Below are 22560 nucleotides of genomic sequence, written 5' to 3'. Positions count from 1 at the left end.
TACAAGCATCTGTTCTGCTTGCTGTAAGGACATATCCAGGAATAAATACAGTCTTTGTCAGAAATTTGCTTAAACTAGTGGAATTGGGGCTGGGCACAGTGGCTCACACCTGTTATCCCAGCACTTTGGGAGGCTGAGGCAGGCGGATCACGAGGTCAAGAGATTGAGATTGTCCTGGCCAACATGGTGAAACCCCGTCTCTACTAAAAATACAAAAATTAGCTGGGTGTGGTGGCGCACACCTGTAGCACCAGCTACTCGGGAGGCTGAGGCAGGAGAATCTCTTGAACCTAGGAGGCGGAGCTTGCAGTGAACCACAATTGCGTTTCTGCACTCCAGCCTGGTGACAGAGCAAGACTCTGTCTAAAACAAACAAACAAAAAACTAGGGGAGTTGGGTTGAGGTGTGAAGAACAGAAGGAGTGTTGTGTTTATTTACCTGTTCACCAATTATTAATTGGTTCATTGACTGAGCACTCATTGAGCACTGTGCTATCTGCTAGACCCAAGACTAGGCTCTGTGGATGACAAAGACATAGTCTCTGCTCTTAAGGAGCCCACAGACAAATGGAAGAAAAGAATATTTAACATGGAGGTAGAGAAGGAGGGAAAGAAGGGTGTAATGAAGGAGTTGCTATCTGGGCTGACCTCAGATAGGATGGCAAGAGATGGCCGTGCAAGAAGGAGTGGCCTTGGAAGAAGCCCACAGGCACTGAGAGGAAAGTCCTGCAGGAGCTGGGTGCTTTTCCAAGAACTTGTTCACTTCATCCTCACAAGATTCCCACGAGTGGGTGCCATTGTTCCTCCATGGTGTAATGTAGCAGACAGGCATTACATGGCTTAGTGATGTGTTTGGAGTTGTACTCTTGGGAACTCAAATCCAGGTGGTCTGGCTGCAGGTCCTGGGCACATACGGTCATGTTCTACTGCCCCATAGGAGAAGAGTAGAAATTGGGCCTGAAGCTCGGCTGCAGAGAAAGACACAGGCAGAGGTGGCAGCGTGGAGGGAGTGTTTAAGTGGAGAGGAGAGAGAAGGTGCAGAAAATGACAGCAGCGGTAGCAGCGACTGATAATTTGATTAGAACATCTGGAGTTTGAAAACCACTATCTCTATACCATCTTTTATGACTCCTCCCTGATAACTGGGTGAGCAAGCGGCATTGGGAATCATAATCTCATTTCATAGATGAGACAACTGGGGCTCTTCTAAGTGTGGGCCAAACTCACAGAGTTTATATGTCACCTTAGCCTGGATCTGCACAGAATCAAAACCCCTGCTTTCTCCACTAACTCAGGCAGTCTTGGTGCCCAGCGCTCAAGGCACATGCTGCAGCTAAGGCCTGGGGAGCCTTTGCCTTCAGGACAACTGCAGGACTTCCCTCCATATCTGGCCAATCACTGGTCTTTTCCCCTCACCACATGCCCAACATGTTCCTTTGATTTGAGTTTGGGAGACACACAGGAGGAGGTCTTGTGAGCAGCAACGTTTCTTACAAACTTGCAGGTGATGCTGGCATCTCCTCGGTCCTGCATAGGCCTGGTCAGGACAGTATTGATCAATTCCTTTGCATAAATGCAGGGGAGGCAGCTTGGGTGAGAGCAGCATATGTCTTTTAGAGTCCGACTCTCCTAGGTTTGAATTCCAGCCCCAATGGTGTGGTAAGAAATCCTGTTTTCTGTATGTTTTACACAGAAAAATGGGGATAACCATACACCCATGTTCTCAGCAGCACTATTCACAATAATCAAGAGGCGAAAGCAACCCAAGCGTCCGTGGAGGGATGAATGGATAAAGAAAACACAGTGCCTACACACAATGGAATATTATGTAGCCTTAAAAAGGAGGAAACTCTGGCCAGGCGTGGTGGCTCAGGCCTATAATCCCAGCACTTTGGGAGGCTGAGGCAGGCAGATCACAAGGTCAGGAGATCGAGACCATCCTGGCTAACATGGTGAAACCCCGTCTCTACTAAAAGTATAGAAAAAATTAGCCGGGTGTGGTGGTGGCCACCTGTAGTCCCAGCTACTCCAGTGGCTGAGGCGGGAGAATGGCATGAACCTGGGAGGCAGAGCTTGCAGTGAGCCGAGATCGCGCCACTGCACTCCAGCCTGGAGAACAAGGACGAAACTCCGTTGCAAAAAAAAAGGCATTGGAATTTAATCCACAAGCAGATCAGAAGCCGTTCTAGATGTTTTGTTAATGGGCTACATTTAGAGGCTGGGAGTGGAGGCGTTCCACTGCTGGGTAGTCTGCTCTCAGACCCATGGGTCTTGTGGAGCTATCTCAAGGGATGTGAAGGGCATCTTGAAAATGGCCTGCTTCTCTCTCCCCTTTTTCTGGCTACACCCAGTGGCTCACATTGTGTCTGTGTGTGTGTGTGTGTGTGTGTGTGTGTGTGTGTGTGTGTGTGTGTGTGTGTTGGTGGGGGGTGGTTCACCATCCCTATTGGTCTTTCATTCATATACTCACCTAACTGTTGTTCCCCGCTTTGAACTTGTGGATGTTTTTGGATTGTATGGAAAGGCAGGAAAAGAACTTGAGTGCCTCTCAAGCAATAAGTAGATTCTCAAAGTTTGCACATTAACTACCATAATAACAAAGATGCTATAATTCAGGAGCTTATGGAAAATGAGCCAGAATGTGCAATTATCCATGGTTACACAAGAGAACTCAAACCTAAAGACACTGAAGAATAAAAAGTAAATCCAGGTTTTCTGTTTAGCTTCTGATTTTTAAATTTTTTCATTAATGTGAATGTTTTGGTGTATTGTGTATTTTTGAGGATTCAGCATTGACCTCTACTTGAAAAACAGCTTTTTCAGTAATACATCTGAATTTGCTTTAATTTTAGGCCATAAGTATTATTTGGCACATATATATATATCATATATATATATATATATGATATATATATATGTGTGTATATATATATATATACACACATATATATATGTATATATTTTTTTCCAGATGGAGTCTTGCTCTGTTGCCAGGCTGGAGTGCAGTGGCAGGATCTCAGCTCCCTACAATCTCTGCCTCCCGGGTTCAAGCGATTCCCCTGCCTCAGACTGCTGAGTAGCTGGGACTACAGGCACACACCACCATGGCTGGCTAGTTATTGTATTTTTAGTAGAGATGAGGTTTCACCATGTTGGCCAGGATGTCTCCAGCTCCTGACCTCGTGATCTACCCGCCTCGGCCTCCGAAAGTGCTAGGATTACAGGATGAGCCACCATGCCCGGACATATTTTTAATTGACTATCTAAGTAGACCTTGGTAATAACTGGGTTTCTGTTTTTCACTGCATACTAGCAGGCAAGGGCAATTTTTTAGCCAGCCAATACTGCATTGATTCTTGTAAGTCAGTGGCCGTTGCAAAATTAACCCTTGTGGGTTAAAAATAGATTTAAAATGTAAAGATGAACATGTAATATAAAGAAGACAATTTCTTAGGTTATTTTCAAATTGAAGCATCCGTGGTGGGAAACGATTATTTTGGCAGAGATAGTACTTAAAATAACACTTGGATTTGCAAACTGGAGAACATCAGCAGGATAATTCATAAGCATGCTCATTTCCTCCTTGCTGGGTATTAGCCAGGAATACAGTACAGCATATGGCTTGTTATTCTTGTAGCTGGAGACAACAGAATTAAATCCAGAGATGAATGACTGTTTTCTCATCTAAGTCCCAGCCTGTCTGCCTTTCCAGGAACTGGCTAGTTATGATGGGACATGGTTTTGCTGTGAGGCCAAGATGCAGGAGGGGCAGGAAGCACCCATGGGGCTGTCTTTACTGCAGGTGACACACGCTGAACACAACCTTCAACCCTTGCCATGTGCAGCCCCCGCAAGGCAAGCTGGCTTTGGATTGACAAGTGGTTTCTGGGAGATGCAGTAGAAGTACTTTTCTCTATTCTTCTGCTAAGTCAACTAAAAACCCTGGACGTTATACATAAAGCAAACAGAAGAATCCCCTGGAAGGCAGAAGAAAGCCAAGGGCTGGCCGATTACCTCGGGGCCTGAGGAGCATCACACTCCCAGGCTGGCATCGGCAGAAGCCCAGTGGGAAGGGCAGAATCTCCTGCTGCTTCCTGCAGGAGTAAAGAGGGGGCCTCCTGCTGTGGGGTGTCAACAGAGACTGAGTGTGGAACCCAGACTCCTCCCTTCACTTACAGCAACAAGGTGATGTTCCACTTCCCTTCACACAGGGTTTTACATTTGCTCCCTGTGATAGCCTTAGATCATGTTAGGGCTATTGAACCAGAGGCCCCTCTGTTCTGTTCCACACAAAACTCACCTCCCTGGATTCTTCAGTTGATTTTGGATCTTGTGATGAGAAGTTGTGAGCTTCTGTGCTAAACTTAAGGACAGAGAAGGACTCTAATTTATCTTTGCATGCATCAAAGATGAAGTATTTGAGTCTAAACTACCCATAGCATTTAGTGTAGTGTCTGGGCGTATGGGAACTTGATAAATATGGGTTGAACTCTTGATGGAATTGTTGAGAGCATAAGTGTTTCTGGAACATTCTGTTTATCTGACTTTACAGTGATTAACTAGACATACCTTACAGAGACCGACACAGACAATGAGAAATTGGAATTTCTTTGTCACCAGAACTGAAATCTGCTGAGGGTGATGAGAGAGCTGCTGCAGAGAAGTTCTCATAGGCATACTTTTCTCTGGGTAGCATTGGAAACATTCAAATTCTTACTTTTCTGTTGAGAGGATATGGGATTGAAATATGAGACTTCAACTCAAATTTCATCACTGTGCTCCTGGGCAAATGACATAGCCTCCTTGCACTTTGGTTGTCTCACCTGTATATGGTATACAATATGGTATACCGTTTTACTGTGAGAGTAAGACGCTTCTCAAATTGTTGGGGAAATTTAATTAACAAAGATACGTGAATGAATCTAGCATGGTGGCTAATATCTAAATTACTCTAAGTCTTCATCTCCTAATATTATTATTCTGCAAACTAGATAAGATAGCTATAATTTCCCTTTTTTTTGAGACAAGATCTCACTCTGTTGCCAAGGCTGGAGTGCAGTGGTGCAAGCATGGCTCACCGCAGCCTTGATCTCCTAGGCTCAAGCTATCCTTCCACCTCAGCCTCCCAAGTAGCTGGGACCACAGGTATGTGCCACCAAGCCTGGCTAATTTTTGCATTTTTTTGTAGAGATGGGATCTTGCCATGTTGCCCAGTCTGGCTTCAAACTCCTGAGCTCAAGTGATCCTCCCGCCTCAGCCTCCCCAAGTGCTGGGATTACAGGCAAGAGCCACTGTGCCTGACCTAATTTTTCTTAAATAATAAGCAACACTTTCCAGTGACTACATATGATCAATTAGGGTGGGTAATTCCTTCTCCAGATGACTGGGCTTATTTATTACAAACTCTTTGTTTTAATGTTATTGGGAAAATAGCATCTAACCTCAAGTTCAAATTTGAGAGAACCTTACTGTGGACCACAAAACCTGCCCACCGATATGCATATTTGAAATAAATAATTAATGATAATGTGTTCAATAATGACCTGCCTTTAATTAATGCATTAAAATAGTAATAAGCAGAAAATCTTTATTTCGAAGGTAATGTATCTTCTTATGAGCAGAAAAGCCCTTATTTTTTCAGCATGTTCATATTACTTTTATAAAGATGTTGGATTTCATGTGAGGGCAGCCAGTTCTTATCCTTGTGTATTTATCTCCATGGCTCATTCCTTATCCAGCTGCTATTGCAGAGTCCTGGAGTTCAGATGGATGATTTTGTAAGGTATAAGTAGCCACCCTTAGGGAAAACAAGGCAACTGATAACTGTAGTGAATACGGTAGCTGAAAGACCACAATCTATTTAGCCAACTTGTGTCCGACAAGGGCAAGTAGACAAGCTTTTCGGTGTTTAGAATAACAGGGGTGAAGGTTACTTACTCAAATTGTCTCCTGGAAAGAACACAGACTTTGGACGTAGAGCTGCCCTCAGATCTTGGTGTTGACACTTGCTGCCTTTAATAAACTACTTATTGTCTTACAGCCTCAATTTCCTTGTGAAAATCATAAAACGGGCTAAGATTTTTTTATGTTTACTATGCATAAGGAGCTGTACCTTGTAATTATCTTTTTTTTTTCTTTTTCTGAAATGGAGTCTTGCTCTGTCACCAGGCTGGAGTGCAGTAGCGTGATCTTGGCTCCCTGCAACCTCCGCCTCCTGGGTTCAAGAGATTCTCCTGCCTCAGCCTCCCGAGTAGCTGGCACTACAGCTGCACACCACCACACCCAGCTAATTTTTGTATTTTTAGTAGAGACGGGGTTTCACCATGTTGGCCAGGATGGTCTCAATCTCTTGACCTCGTGATCTGCCTGCCTCAGCCTCCCAAAGTGCTGGGATAACAGGTGTCAGCCACCGTGCCCTGCCCCAATTCCACTAGTTTAAGTAAATTTCTGACAAAGACTGTATTTATTCCTGGATGCGTCTTTACAGCAAGCAGAACAGATGCTTGTGCAAGCTCCGCCTCCTGGGTTCATGCCATTTTCCTGCTTCAGCCTCCCGAGTAGCTGGGACTACAGGCGCCCGCCACCATGCCCGGCTAATTTTTTTTGTATTTTTAGTAGAGGTGGGGTTCACCGTGTTGGCCAGGATGGTCTCGATCTCCTGACCTCGTGATCCGCCCACCTTGGCCTCCCAAAGTGCTGGGATTACAGGCGTGAGCCACCGTGCCCAGCCTGTACTTTGTAATTTTCATGTTATGTCACACTCAGTTCCCACAAAGTCTATATAAGCTGATAAGTGTATCCCATTTTTCGGATGAGGAAACAAAGACCCAGAGAAACTGAATGACTGTCCCAAGTTCTTGCTATTAATTAATTACAGAATCAGCAATGGAACTCAGGTCTTCCGGCTCTGAAAACCATACTCTGAAGACTGCATTACACTACTTCATTCCCCAAACTGATAAAAATAAGATCAACTTTGAGGGGGTTTAAAATAATATGGTGATATATGTTAAGTTTACAAAGCAGGGCCTGGCCTAAAAGGATATGTTCAATAAAAGTTATTATTATTGATTACTTCAGGAAAATCATGAATTGCACATAATATTGAACAAAATGATGATTGCTGTTTATTAAGCACAATACGTGCCAAGCTTTCTGTTAAGTGAATATATGCACTATGACATTTACTGCTCAGAAAAACTCTATTATGCAGATTTTTAAAATTATCTTCCTTTTTAAAATAAACAAAAATTGTGGCTCAGAGAGATCAAGTGCCTTGTACAAAGTCATGTTACACAGCAGTGGGACTCAGAACCAGGCCTGTGGATTCCAAAGCCCAGCTTTTCTGTTTGTTCGTTTTTATATTTAACCACTTTGCTGTGTGGCCTTCCTAAAGAGGAAATGCTTCTGACCCCCAAAATGAACCTGCATTTTGGAACAGGTACGTGTGAATTTGTGTCAGAGGGTCCATTTTAGGTAAACATCCTTGATGATGCAGATGAAATATAAAAACACTCTCAGAGATGAGACAGCTGAGCAGGAAAGGAAATACTTGAAACCAGGAAATGGAGAATTAATTCATCTGGGGAAAAATAACTCCAAACATATATTTGATGAAACACAAAAGCTTGCAAGCAGTGTAGAGAATCTTGTTAGAAAGATTGATTTTGGCTTCTTCCCTTCTGTTCATTGCATCTGAATAATCACTACAATCTCATCTATAAATGGTAAAATTCCTAAATCAGGTGGAACCGAAATCTCCATTTTGTAAACTCTAAATTAATTCCATAAGACATTTTAGTGCCATGCAAAGTTATTGACGTCGTATCTAATTCTATTTGGTCTTTCCATCAACCATAGTGTTTTTCTTGCTTCTAGAGATAAATGCCATTATAAAATATTCAGAATTCTGTAGTGTCTCATTGGGAGTTTCACTTGAGGGCTTTTGCCTCCCAGGGACCTGTGTGGTCCTCTGATGAACCCCATCTTTCTATCTGTAGTCACTGCACAGCTCCCCAAGCTCCCCCTAGGGTGGTCCCCTCAGCCGGAAATGTCCCCACCTCCTCCGGCCTCTGCTTATCAGCCTGTGCTCGTCATTCAGCATGAAACCTCCAGGTCACCCCTGCAGAGAAGCCATCCCAGAACAACTCCCAGTGGAAAGTTCCTCTGTTACCTGCTCTGTGGCAGAGCCCACAACATAATTAATAACATGTCATGTGACAAAGCTTCATGTCATTTTCCCTGCCTTAAGGGCAAAGGCTATATCTGCCTCACTTTCTGCTGTATCCCCAGAGCCTGGCCAGCTTTATTTAGGTTAAAATATAAGAAATCACTGATATTTGACTGTCCTTAGTCTACAAAAGCGGCAATGTCATATGAGTCAACCAAATACTTAACATTTAAAGGATGCTTTTTGCATATTTTATGACTGTAGGAATATTTGCTGCAACCTATTTTAGATTTCAGCCCACCTGCCTCCAGCCCTATCTCCTGTTTCTTAAAGAGGATGATGGGGGTCTTGGGGTGGTGGTTAGACTATACAGACGACAAATAGTCTTCCTCCTAAGGTTGCCTTCCAAAGTTATTTTCCAGTTTCTGGAATTGAACAACTATGGGCAGTAGGTAATTTTGGCAAGTCCCACAGCAATCAGTCAAATTGACCTGATGCTGAAGTCGGTGCTGGAGCTTCATTAAAGCAGAGAAAGATTAAGTGACTGTGGGTAAGCTCCTAACTTCTCTGCACCAACTGGAGTAGCAGATAACCGATCACATGTCTTTGTTTCCTTCAATATTTTGGAAAGAAAAAGAAATTGCTAATTATTGATTTCCCCCCTGAAATTTCACTGATCAATAGAAACTTGAGTGACAGGCAGAGTTCACTCTTTCACTGTGGCCAGTCTGAACAAGCATCATTCAGTAAGATGACTGCCACAGTCATGCTTCAAACCAGGAAAAAATAACCTCAAATGAGAAATTACTGAAGGTCACAATGAGGTTACAGACACATAAGAAATGGAGACGTAATCGTGATTGCAAAAGGACCTAGGACTGTGGTCACTTCTGGGTATTGCAAAGCTCAGGTTGCCTGATGATTTGGGGGAAAAAACAACAATATGGGAAGAAAGTTAATCTCCACAGTGTCCTGATATTCCAGAAGCGAAGTTGCCGAAGTCAAGCAAATATAACCAGACAATGTTACTGATAAAAAGATATTATCGGCTGGGCGCAGTGGCTCACGCCTGTAATCCCAGCACTTTGGGAGGCCGACGCGGGTGGATCACGAGGTCAGGAGAACGAGACCATCCTGGCTAACACGGTGAAACCCCGTCTCTACTAAAAATACAAAACAATTAGCCGGGTGTGGTGGCGGGCGCCTGTAGTCCCAGCTACTCGGGAGGCTGAGGCAGGAGAATGGCGTGAACCCAGGAGGCGGAGCTTTCAGTGAGCCGAGATCGTGCCACTGCACTCCAGCCTGGGCGACAGCGAGACTGCATGTCAAAAAAAAAAAAAAAAAAAAAAAAAAAGAGATATTATCAAATTAGGAAAGATTTTTTAGATACATAAGCCCTCAAAGGTATGTAATCATACCACATAATTGAAGGTAGACACATTTAAAAGAAAGAAATATGTATCTGTCAATTATAGTTTAATAAAGCCAGGAAAAAGAAATAAGGAAAGAAAGAAAGGAAGAGAAAAAATTTCATTGAATATCTATGGTACAGCAGCCTGAAATCTTTCACATTTTGAGATTTTATGTGTGAGTTGAAAGCACTGTTACTTGACTTGTAAATATAGATGACTATGTTGGTTACGATTATTATAGTTCCATTCAGGAAAAAAATCAACACAAACACATTCTCTTTTCTGTTTCTTTTCTATGTAAAATGCTCCAAAATCAATATATTATGCTTGAGTGTTGTATTTATTTGTCTGTTTATTAACATCCAATATTTTTTCCATTACCCGTCCACACTCAATTCCCTTTTGGGGAATTATTCATCCCACATTTTGTGCAGTCATGGAGGGGGTGGTAAGTACGGGTGCCTTTCTCCTACTGTTGAAACTGAAGGAGCCGGCTCCTTTGTCTCCTACCAAGTACAGCTATAGAGGTGCAAGTGACTGATGCTTGGCCAATGAAACCATCTGCCAGAACTTTGACTCCGGAAAGAATGGCTCGGAGGTGCAAGAAGCCACTGCAATGGACTCTTCCCAGTCTGGGTGTCCTGCTAGGTCTGTTTTTGCAGCAAAGGAGTTGTTGTGACTGTAGCATCTCACTTCCCTTAGTAGGCTGACCGTTTCTTTAGCCTCTCATAGATTTTATAGACCCTCAACATGATTATAATCAACGCCCTTTGCTTAAGTGAGTCTGGATCAGTTTCTGTTGTTTCTAACCAAGGAGCCCTAGCTCAAACACTGCCTTATGCAACTCAGACGCAAGGTAGGAGGAAGAGCCTACTAGCATGGCACGCATGGCTTCACAGAGCAAATGCTGTTATTGAAGGAAGGATGGTGGACTGGTGTTCACTAAGGCTGAGTTCAAGTTCCACACCTGCCAATTAATAACTGTGTGTTTTGGGTTAGGTCTTGTAATAGTTCCAAACTTCATTTTAGAAGTTATATGCAAGTGACGAAGATAATACTTCCTTTGGGGTTGTTAGAAAAACTAATGGATTCATGTGCGTGAAAAAGCTCTAAAGTGCAAAATCAAAGCTACCTGTCATCATAGAGCTGAAGGGCTGGCCGTCTCTTTAGCTTTCCTCAATAGCACAGAGGAAAGACGATGACAGCCCTCAGTTATTCATTTATAAATCAACAGATATTCCTCCACTTCTCCTAAGTGCCAGTCACCGTTCTAGGCGATTGTGAGACAAAGATAAAAGAGACAGAGCCTCGTCTTCCCAAAGGTCAAAGCCTGATAGACAGGAGACAGAAGCGCAGCAGACTATTGCAATTCACTGTGACTAGGTCAAAGCCAAAGGCAGCCAGTGAGTGGCAGCTTCATTGGAGGCATGAAAAGAGGAATCCTTTATTTGGCTTAAGAGAGTGCTTGCTCGGCCGGGTGCGGTGGTTCACGCCTGTAATCCCAGGTCTTTGGGAGGCCGAGGCGGGCGGATCACGAAGTCAGGAGATCGAGACCATCCTGGCTAATATGGTGAAACCCCGTCTCTACTAAAAATACAAAAAATTAGCCGGGCGTGGTGGCGGGCACCTGTAATCCCAGCTACTCGGGAGGCTGAGGCAGGAGAATGGCCTGAACCCAGGAGGTGGAGCTTGCAGTGAGCCGAGATCACGCCACTGCACTCCAGCCTGGGTGACAGAGCGAGACTCTGTCTCAAAAAAAAAAAAAAAAAAAAAGAGGGTGCTTGCTCTTGGAAGAGTAGATTTTCATCAGACGGACAGGACGACAGGAGAGATGGAGGTATAGGTAGAGGGAATAGCTCTGCAGGCTGCATGCCGGGACGCACGGTGAGCCGAATGGCCGAAGTGTGACATGTATCGAGGTACTGGAAGGATGGGAGCTCCCAGGACTCTTTGACAACCCAGATGGCACAGGGGGTTGGGACTTCACGGAGGAAGGGAGAAGTGGGCCCGACACAGGTAAGTGAATGGGCGAATTCTCTTACAGCTCTCCCTCTTTGCAACTCTGTGGCTGCAAAGGCGTGCTTAGGCGATGTGAACAACTCCACGGGGTGGGGGTGGTGGGTGTCCCTTCCATGATTTACTTCCAGCAGACCCCCCACTGAAAATGGATTAGGCTCACTCACAGAGGCTGCTTATATCACTGTCTAGAAGGAAGAGATAATTTTACACACAATTTTGCTTTCAGCAAGGATCGTTTTCATGCTGAGAATTCAATAAAACCAAATTCCACTGTAACAGCCCAAGCAAATCAACAAACAAGCCTGGGATTAGAAGTGATGGGGAAACACACTGTCGAGGAGGCATGGGGGCCTGGAGAAAAGAAAAAGAAAAAAGAGCGGCGTGGAAATACAGACTCCCCGTCGTCATTTTTCTATTTGCTTGTCTTTCGGTTCTTATTTACCTTCTTTGGGTTATTTCCATTTTCTACTTTCCCCCCCATAGGTTCCAAGTCATTAGGAAAGAAGAGTCCCAGGCACGTGTATCCTAATTTCCATCTCCTTGGTGGAGGATTTTGACTTGGGTGGGAGAATTGCTCTCTTCCCCAGAGAGGCCCCACCTGTTTCAGAAGGAGCTGGCTGTGACTTAAATCATAGTCTGGATGATAGGTTTCCACATTTGTTAGGCGCATAGATCCCTTACTGTCTTCAAAATTTTTTCAAAATATTCCTAGGCTCAAAAATATATCTAAGAGTTCTGTTTATTAAGTAGAGAAGTTATAATACACTAATAAGTAGTTTGGCCTACCAATTTAGCAGCCATTTGAAGAAATGCATAATTTAAAAAATTTCATTTTTAAATAACCACAATGAGTTACTAGTGGGATGTGAGAGCCTATTGGGTACAGCCACTGCAAAATTTCTCAAATGTTGGAATCAGATTAGACACCACCGCCCTCATTTTCTTTCCTTTTTTTTTCTTGTCACCCAGGCTGGAGTGGAGTGGTGCGCAATCTCAGCTCACTGCAACCTCCACCTCCCCGGCTCAAGCAATTCTCCTGCCTCAGCCTCCCAAGTAGTTGGGATTACAGGCACCTGCCACCATGCCCAGCTAATTTTTGTATTAACTTTTATAACTTTTAACTTTGGCTTGCCTGCTGTTTAATACAGGTGTCAGTAAATTACAGCCTGAAGTTTAAACCCAGCTGACCCTCTGTTTTTGTATGGCCCATGAGCTAAGAATGGCTTTTACGTTTTTAAATGGCTGAAAAGAATTTGCTTTTTTTTTGCTCTGTCTACCAGGCTGGAGTGCAGTGGTGCGACCTCGGCTCACTGCAAGCTCCGCCTCCCAGGTTCACGCCATTCTCCTGCCTCAGCCTCCCAAGTAGCTGGGACTACAGGCACCCGCCACCATGCCCAGCTAATTTTTTGTATTTTTAGCAGAGACGGGGTTTCACTGTGTTAGCCAGGATGGTCTTGATCTCCTGAGCTCATGATCCGCCCGCCTCGGCCTCCCAAAGTGCTGGGATTACAGGCATGAGCCATTGCATGCTGCCAAGAATTTACTTTTTAATTAATATTTTGTGACACATGAAAATCATATGAACTTCAAATTCCAGTGTCCATACTTAAAGTTTTGTTAGAACATATCCACACTCATTCATTTCTGAGCTGGCTGTGGTCACTTTTGGGTTACAGTGGCAGAATTGTGTAGGCACAATAGTCCTGAGTGGGGTCCTCGTAGCGTCATGCTCTTCTCAGCACATTACAAATCACAGTAAACTCAAAACTTGACATTATTTCAAGTGCCATACATATCTGCATGCTGTAATATTTATTTTATTACCCAATGCATACCCATTATGTGAAAACAAAACAGAAAAGGAAAGAAAATGATGACTTTGTTTTTTTGTTTTGTTTTGAGACGGAGTCTTTCTCTGTTGCCCAGGCTGGAGTGCAGTGGTGCAATCTTGGCTCACTGCAACCTCTGCCTCCCAGGTTCAAGCAATTCTCCTGCCTCAGCCTCCTGAGTAGCTGGAATTACAGGCATCCACCGTCATGACCGACTAATTTTTGTATTAGTAGAGACGGGGTTTCACCGTGCTGGCCAGGCTGGTCTTGAACTCTTGACCTCAGGTGATCCACCCACCTCGGTCTACCAAAGTGCTGGGATTACAGGTGTGAGCCACTGTCCTCTGTCAAAAAGAGGACTTTGAATGTCATACTTTTTTTTTTTTTTTATTGTTTTTGAGACAGAGTCTCGCTCTGGTGCCCAGGTTGGAGTGCAGTGGCGCAGTCTTGGCTCACTGCAAGCTCTGCCTCCCAGGTTCACGCCATTTTCCTCCCTCAGCCTCCTGGAATGTCACACTTCTAAGGCATAGCAGTGTTGATTATTTTGTTATTGAATTAGATGACAAAGAATCATATTTATGATAGAATGACACTGTAGTTAGGCTAAAAAATACAATATGCATAATCATAACCAGACTAAGCACTTATCACAATCTTCCTAACTTACATAAAGGCAATGGTCTAGAAAATTAGATAATTTAAAAAAGAATATTTTAATATAGCTGAATTTGTTCACAAAAATGAACAATAAAAATGATGCTGTGGCCGGGCGCGGTGGCTCACGCCTGCAATCCAGCACTTTGGGAGGTGGGCGGATTACTTGAGGTCAGGAGTTCAGGACCAGCCTGGCCAACATGGCAAAACCCTGTCTCTACTAAAAAACATAAAAATTAGCTGGGTGTGATGACAGGTGCCTGTAATCCCAGCTACTCGGGAGGCTGAGACAGGAGAATTGCTTGAACCTGGGAGGCGGAGGTTGCAGTGAGCCACGATTGCACCGTTGCACTCCAGCCTGGGTGACAAGAGTGAAACTCCATCTCAAAAAAAAAAAAAAAATGCTGCAACAAAGTGATTTTCCATGAGGCTCATTTGTTAACCAAGCAAGGAGAGCTATTTATTGATGGTAAGTTAATTACATCATGTTTGATTAGCAGCCAAAGGAATGTGTCCAGAGAAAATAAACCCTGGACTGTGTCCAGAGGAAATAAGACTATTAGCCTTTCAGCAAGAATAGTTGCTCGAAGAGTTGGGGAATTTGGGATAAATAGCAGTATCAAAAACAAAGTAAGTAATTTCTCTTGGTTCTTAATGAGTTGACAGATGTTACTAATGCTTCTCAGTTGTTATTTAAGGAGTCAATGCTGAGTTTAAACTGATGAAAGATTAGGCCGGGCATGGTGGCTCATGCCTGTAATCCCAGAACTTTGGGAGGCCGAGGTGGGCAGATCACAAGGTCACAAGATTGAGACCATCCTGGCTAATATGGTGAAACCCCATCTCTAGTAAAAATACAAAAAATTAGCTGGGTGCCTGTAGTCCTAGCTACTCGGCAGGCTGAGGCAGGAGAATGGTGTGAACCCGAGAGGCGGAGCTTGCAGTGAGCCCAGATTGCGCCACTGCACTCCAGCCTGGGTGACAGAGTGAGATTGACTCTCAAAAATAAATAAATAAATAAATAATTTAAAAAAATGAAAGATTAGCCTCGATGAATAGTCTACTGAGAACAGTTCTGATGAGAATAGGGTCACAGAAAACACGAAGTACAACATCAAGTGGGATCTGATAAAATGTGTTACAGCTGATGATGGTAAAATATGTGTGGAGCAGAAAAAGTCTTGGACAAATTTACAAAGCTTGTGAAAATGCAAAGTGTTTAAAGCCTATGGTTATTTATTTTGTCATCAGCAGGCACTATGCAAAAAATATTTGAATATATCGTGTATTATTGAATCAGTAGTTTCAATGTTAACTCTCATCACTCTTGGTAGACTTTACCATTGTCACTTCTGTAAAATATTGTCAGATATAAAAGTGAATGTCCTGACTTGTTTTCAGTGGCTTAACAGTGGTAAAGCTCTATGGTCAAGATTAAATTAATTTGAATGAGAAGAACTCCCTTCAATACTACATGGCATTGGAAATTAATGTTTGTTCCAGACTCGACAATATTTTTAAATAAACCTAAAATTTGAAGGCAAAACATTACTCGTTTATGAAGTTTACATTGCTGGAAAGTCATTTTGACAATAACATGTTATTTGGATCACAAATAATGTCAAGCTACTTATAGACTTGAAGTGATGTGAAAACTTAAAGCAAGAAGTAAGACCTTTATTCTTACACAATTTTGTAGTGGGTATAATTTCTAAGTTCAAACTACAGTTTTATCCTCAATGCAAGTATGGATTGAAATTTCCATACTTCATAATGTATTAAACTGTGGAATTGAGAGCTTCTACCTAGCTTTCAACTAGAAGTGATGCATTTGCATTGTAGCAATGTAGCAACATGCTAAAACTATCAAGAGAAGAATCTAATAGAATCCTAAAATATCCTTGTGATGAATATTCTCCATTAAAATCGTATGTTCGTGGATTTATGTCAGTACTTGGTCATTCCTATTTATGTGAAAAGACATTTTCAAGATGATGAAATTTCAAAGATGAAATACTCCAAATCTAATTATAGATAAACACAAACAAATGACCATTTTTTTGTTGTTGCTGTTTTTTTTGTTTTTTGTTTCTGAGTTGGAGTCTTGCTCTGTCACTCAGGCTGAAGTGCAGTGGCACAACCTTGGCTCATTGCAAGGTCCGCCTCCCAGGTTCACGCCATTCTCCTGCCTCAGCCTCCTGAGTAGCTGGGACTTTAGGCACCCGCCACCACACCTGGCTAATTTTTTTCTATTTTTAGTAGCGATGGGTCTTCACCATGTTAGCCAGGATGGTCTTGATCTCCTGACCTCATGATCCACATGACTGGGCCTCCCAAAGTGCTGGGATTACAGGTGTGAGCCACTGCGCCCGGCCACCAACTCCTTTTTAAATATAGTAAGGATATGAGAGAAATGGGCCAGATTTATTTGGCTTATTATTCTTGCAATGGAAAACTACTCTATCAGGTTAATCAGTTGACCATGACTTAGTCACTTATTGCTATAACGTTAACAAACATTGATATCACAGCAGGCTGGCCTGGTTAGGAAAATGCGTGTTCTGAATCGGAATTCAGTCAGAGGGTCAGCAAATGGGAAGTCAGTAGGAAAGATAGAACAATAACTGGACAACCAGGGTCAGAGACCCCAGTACCGGAGCCAAGCCACAGTGAACCGGAGACCCCAGCACAGATGGCAGTTTGGTTTTGGGCCAACACTTTGCCTACTGAGCTGGCACTTGGCTTCATGAAGGGAGCTGGGCAAGACATGAAAAGTTTGGGTTCAGAGTTGGAAGATAGGATCATTAGCTTGAGTGGAGGATGGTAATTGAAAATTAAGGGGTGCGGCCAGGCACAGTGGCTCATGCCTGTAATCCCGGTGCTTTGGGAGGCCCAGGCAGGTGGATCAACAGGTCAGGAGTTAGAGACCAGCCTGACCAACATGGTGAAACCCTGTCTCTACTAAAAATACAAAAAATAGCTAGGTGTGGTGGCGGGCACCTGTAATCCGAGCTACTTGGGAGGCTGAGGCATGAGAATCTCTTCAACCTGGGAGGCAGAGCTTGCAGTGAGCCGAGATTGTGCTACTGCACTCCAGCCTGGATGACAGAGCGAGACTCGATCTCAAAAAAAAAGAAAAAAAAAAAAAAAAAGAAAAGGGGTGGTAGAAGGGAGAATGGGCTGTGGGTAGAGCAGCTGACCCTGGAGGAGGAGCTTATGCATCTGTTGTACCTATTATAAGTCAAACTCTAGCACCAGCCTACAGAAAGACGACCTAACAAGAATCCTGCCGTCTAATTAGATGTGTAATTTAGTTCAATAATCAGAAAATCAGAATTTCTCTCTCTCTCTGTTCCTATTTTCTGTAGGATAAGGGGAAAATTAGGACCAGGTTTTAGAAAACCGATGGCTTTCTATCATATATCATTCAATGTCATTCAGTTCTTAATCTATTATATACCATGTATGTTTTGAGCATATTTGCTGGGCTCAGCCCAGGCTCATTGACCTGGGTCAGACTCCTTTGCGGCCAGAATCTGCCATGGAGTTCAGGTCCTGGGATGAGGGAAAGAGCTACCTGCTGTACAAGACTCAGAGGACGAGGAATGCTGTGTGGACGAGAATCCTGACACTGAGTAGTAGCAACGAGGCATCAATCCACAAGTCAGGGCAGGCAGAGATCAGAGATACCAGGCAGGCATCAAATAAGACATAGATGCAGAGAAAGCACAGTGGAAATGGTTAAAAGTGGCATAGCTGGGTGGGAGGTCCAGGGAAAATAAGGAGCTACTGTGGTACCTAGAGGGTGTGTTAGGAACTCGTTTTCTTAGCCTTAGACTCGTGTCATAAGAGCCCAGGATTCTTTTTGTTACAACTTATTGCGTTATAGGAAAGAAAAGCAACATTAATAACATTCGCCTCTCATATGGAAAGATAGAAAGAAAGGACCATTTGGCTGGGCGCGGTGGCTCATGCCTGTAATCCCAGCACTGTCCCAGCACTACGGGAGGCCAAGGCAGGCAGATCACGAGTTCAGGAGATCGAGACCATCCTGGCTAACATGGTGAAACCCTGACTCTACTAAAAGTAGAAAAAATTAGCAGGGTGTGGTGACAGGCACCTGTAGTCCCAGCTACTCGGGAGGCTGAGGCAGGTTAGAATGACATGAACCTGGGAGGTGGAGCTTGTAGTGAGCCAAGATAGCGCCACTGCACTCCAGCTGGAGTGACAGAGCAAGACTCTGTCTCAAAAAAAAAAAAAAAAAAAAAAAAAAAGAAAAGAAAAAGAAAATGGACCATTTGTAGTTCCTGGCTTTTTTGGTAAGAAAATAGAAGGGCACATGTGCCCTCAAAAAATTCAGTGGGTTTATCTTTTAGGAACATTTAAAGCTTCCAGCCAATTGCCCTATATTCTTTTTTTTTTTTTTTTTTTGAAATGGAATCTTGCTCTGTTGCCAGACTAGAGTGCAGTGGCATGATCTCGGCTCACTGCAACCTCCAACTCCCTGGTTCAAGCAATTCTCCTGCCTCAGCTTTCCAAGTAGCTGGGATTACAGGTGTGTGCCACCATGCCCAGGTAATTTTTGTATTTTTAGTAGAGAGGGTTTCACCATGTTGGCCAGGAGGGTCTCGATCTCCTGACCTTGTGATGCGCCCACCTTGGCCTCCCAAAGTGCTGGGATTACAGGCCTGAGCCACCGCGCCTGGCCCAATTGCCCCATATTCTTTCCCAGAAAATAGCGTGTCCAATTCCTATGCATCGCTTAGGAGTGGGCCAACTTTTCTGGAAGGAACTTGGCAACATGTGACCAAAGCATTAAAAAAGAGCATGTCACCCTACAGATGATATTTCTCTTCGTGGACTACGTGTGGTAGCAGTAATGCTACTATCAAACCAAAGAAATAAGAACTCTATACTCATTTTCAATCCCATTTCTTCCTCTATGAGAAGATTTTATGAAGGAAAATAGGCTCCATGCCCTACCCACATGCCACCGAACAGGGGAGCTATCAAAGCGATGCAGGAGTTTTTTTGCTCCTTAGTTCATGTAAAATCCAGGTTCTTGCCACACGACCAGGAAAAATTAGGCATACAAATACACTGAAAGGTGAGGAGAGCGGGATTTATTAAAAGAAAGCTGTCGGCAAAAAAAAAAAAAGGGGGTCCTGCCAACAGGCTCCCACCTCACAGATTGAATACCAGGCCACCAAAACACACACAGACACACACAGACGCACATACATGAGCTGAAGAGCCCAGGCTCCTCCCCTCTGCATACGGCGCAAATCCCAGTGGCTCCACCCCTTTCTCCCAGTGCACAGGCGGGCCTCCAGTACATTGTGGGCAAGTCCAGACAAGGCCCTGGGAAGGTTCCCTCATGTTTACAAAAGCATCTGATGTAAACACTTGTGGGGCGGGTCAGAGATTCTCCAGGGAGCCTGCCTTATCTGCCTCCTGCATCTATCAAAGGGAGGTGCTGCTGTGAGAAATGTGCCCTTTCCAGGTCTCTATTATGCACCTTGCAATAAGCCAACTACCAGTATTAATGAGATGCCCTACATGTGGCTTAAGGGAGAAAAGATTTTGCATATTTCTTTTGAAGGAATACCAACCTCATATGTCATATCACAGTCCCCATTTTTAAGCTAATGTCACATGGAATATTAAAAATGTTACTGGGCTGACCGTCCCCCTGCCCTGCACTGATATACTCTTCAAAAGGTGTGAACTGCAGGCCAGGTTTATTGTGCTCCATAGAAACTGCATGGACAGTTGTCCACAGGTCTGGGCAGGTCCTCTGTGTCACCTCATTCCGATGTGCTAGCTTGTATTTATCCTCTGATAGCACTTACCACTCTTCATTATAATTGCTTTTTTACTGGTTTGTCCTCAAAATGGACTGTTGAACTTCCTTTATAGTGTAAGGGACAGTAGGCACTTAAACAACAGTTATTGACTGACTGAGACCACTCTGTTCTGCATACTATTCAAAATGTGTGTTCCCTTCTATTTGCCTTGAGCCCAAAACCCAGTCGTTCAAGATTGAATTATTTTTTTATTATGGTAAAATAAATGGGACATAACATTTATCCCTTTCACCATTTTGAAGTGTATAGTTCAGTGGCATTAAGCACAGTTTCATCTTCCCCTTTGAACACTAACTCCTCACTTTTTTTTTTTTTTTTTTTGGAGACCGAGTCTTGTTCTGTCACCCAGGCCAGAGTGCAGTGGCGCCATCTCGGCTCACTGCAAGCTCTGCCTCTTGGGTTCACACCATTCTCCTGCCTCAGCCTCCCGAGTAGCTGGGACTACAGGCACCTGACATCATGCCCGGCTAATTTTTTGTATTTTTAGTAGAGAGGGGGTTTCACCGTGTTAGCCAGGATGGTCTTGATCTCCTGACCTCGTGATTCACCTGCCTCTGCCTCCCAAAGTGCTGGGATTACAGGCATGAGCCACCGTGCCTGGCCACTCCTCGGTCTTGTTTGTGACTGTCTTTTTTCACTTAGTGTAATGTCTTCAAGGTTCATCGAGGTGGTAACGTGTCAGAATTGCTTTCCTTTTTTAAGGCTGGATAATATTCCATTGTATGAATAGATCACATTTCGTTTATCCATTCATCCAAATGTAAGACAGCTGGGTTGCTTCTACCTTTTGGCTATTGAGAAAAATGCTGCTACTAAGCTGGGTGAACAAGTATCTGTTTGAGTCTTTCCTGTTGATTCTTTTGAGCACCTACTTAGAAATAGAATTGCCAGGTCATATGGTAATTCAGTGTTTGATTTTTTGAGAAACCATCATATTGTTTTCCACAGCAGCTGCTCCATTTTACATTTCCACCAGCAGTTCATGAGGGTTTCAGTTTCTCCACATCTCACCAACACTTGATATTTTTTGGTCTTGCTTTTTGATGATAGCCATCCTAATGGGTGTGAAGTGGTATCTCATTGTTGAAGTCTCTTAAAGAGTGTCTTATTTGTATCTTTGTGAGTGTGAGAAGGATGAATTCCTGACGTGATACCTGTGAACTCCTGTACGGATTAGGAGACAGGAATAGGAGCAGGATGAAGGGTGGAGGAGGTATAGGGAGTCAGAGGAGGGTCAGGCAAGTAGAACCGGAAGGAAGTGGGTGATCAGAGCCGACCTCCTGGACTGCCCAGGTGTGCCTCAGTCTGGCTTTTGAATCCACTCCATTGTACACAAGTGGGAGACAGATCAAATTAAATTATAAATCACAGTGTTTAGTGGCTACTCTAGTCACGATAGCTGTTTCCAAAGAGCAAGGCTACACAAAGTGCCTGTATGTTGGCTGCATGCTAAATTGTAAGCATTTTTTAAAGATTAAAATGATAAGATTTTGTTTTGTGATCCAATCTAAAAATCTGTCTCTTATAATAGTCCCCTTGCATTTATTAATATGAAAGTGATGTTTGATCTTGGTTGTATCATATTATTTAACACTTTGCATTGTTTTTATGTTTACAAATATTAAGATGATTTGGCAGTTTCATACAAAACTAAACATATTCTTCGCATATGATCCAGCAATTGTGCTCCTTGGTATTTACCCAAAGGAAATGAAAACTGATTTCCACACAAACACCTTCACACGGATGTTTACAGCAGCTTTATTCATAGTTGCCAAAGCTTGGAATCATTCAAGATGTCCGTCAAAAAGTCAGTGGATATATATACACACTGTGGCATATCCAGACAATGGACTATTAGCGCTAAAAGAAATGAACTACCCGCTGGGCGCGGTGGTTCATGCCTGTAATCCCAGCACTTTGGCAGGCCGAGGTGGGTGGATCATGAGGTCAAGAGATAGAGACCATCCTGGCCAACCAACATGGTGAAATCCCGCCTCTACTAAAAATACAAAAATTAGCTGGGCCTAGTGGCACACGCCTGTAGTCCCAGCTACTCGGGAGTCTGAGGCAGGGGAATTGCTTGAACCCAGGAGGCGGATGTTGCAGTGAGCCGAGATCGCGCCACTGAAATTCAGCCCAGGCGACAGAGCGAGACTCTGTCACACACACACACACACACACACACACACACAGACAAAAGAACTATCAAGCCATGAAAAGACTTAGAGGAGGAAACTTAAATGCAGGTTACTAAGTGAAAGAAGCCAATTTGAAAAGGCTACATCCTGTATGGTTTCAACTCAAGACATTCTGGAAAAGGCAAAGCTATAGAGACAGGAAAAAGACCAGTGGGTTGCCAGGGCTTAGTGGGGAGGGAGGGACGAACAGTCAGAACACAGAGGATTTTGGGGGGAAATGAAACTGCTTTGTATGATGCTATAATGGTGTATACACATCATCATACATCTGTCCAAACCCACGGAATGTGCAATACCAAGAGTGACCCAAATGTAAACTATGGGATCTGAGTGATAATGACGTTTCAATGTAGTTTCATCGACTGTAACAAACATAGCACTCTGTGTAGGGATTTTGATGGGGGAGGCT

Source organism: Pan troglodytes, chromosome 7 (genome assembly GCF_028858775.2).
Source record: "Pan troglodytes isolate AG18354 chromosome 7, NHGRI_mPanTro3-v2.0_pri, whole genome shotgun sequence".
NCBI lineage: Eukaryota > Metazoa > Chordata > Mammalia > Primates > Hominidae > Pan > Pan troglodytes.
The sequence above is the reverse complement of the archived record's forward strand: the minus strand, read 5'-3'. Positions refer to the sequence as shown.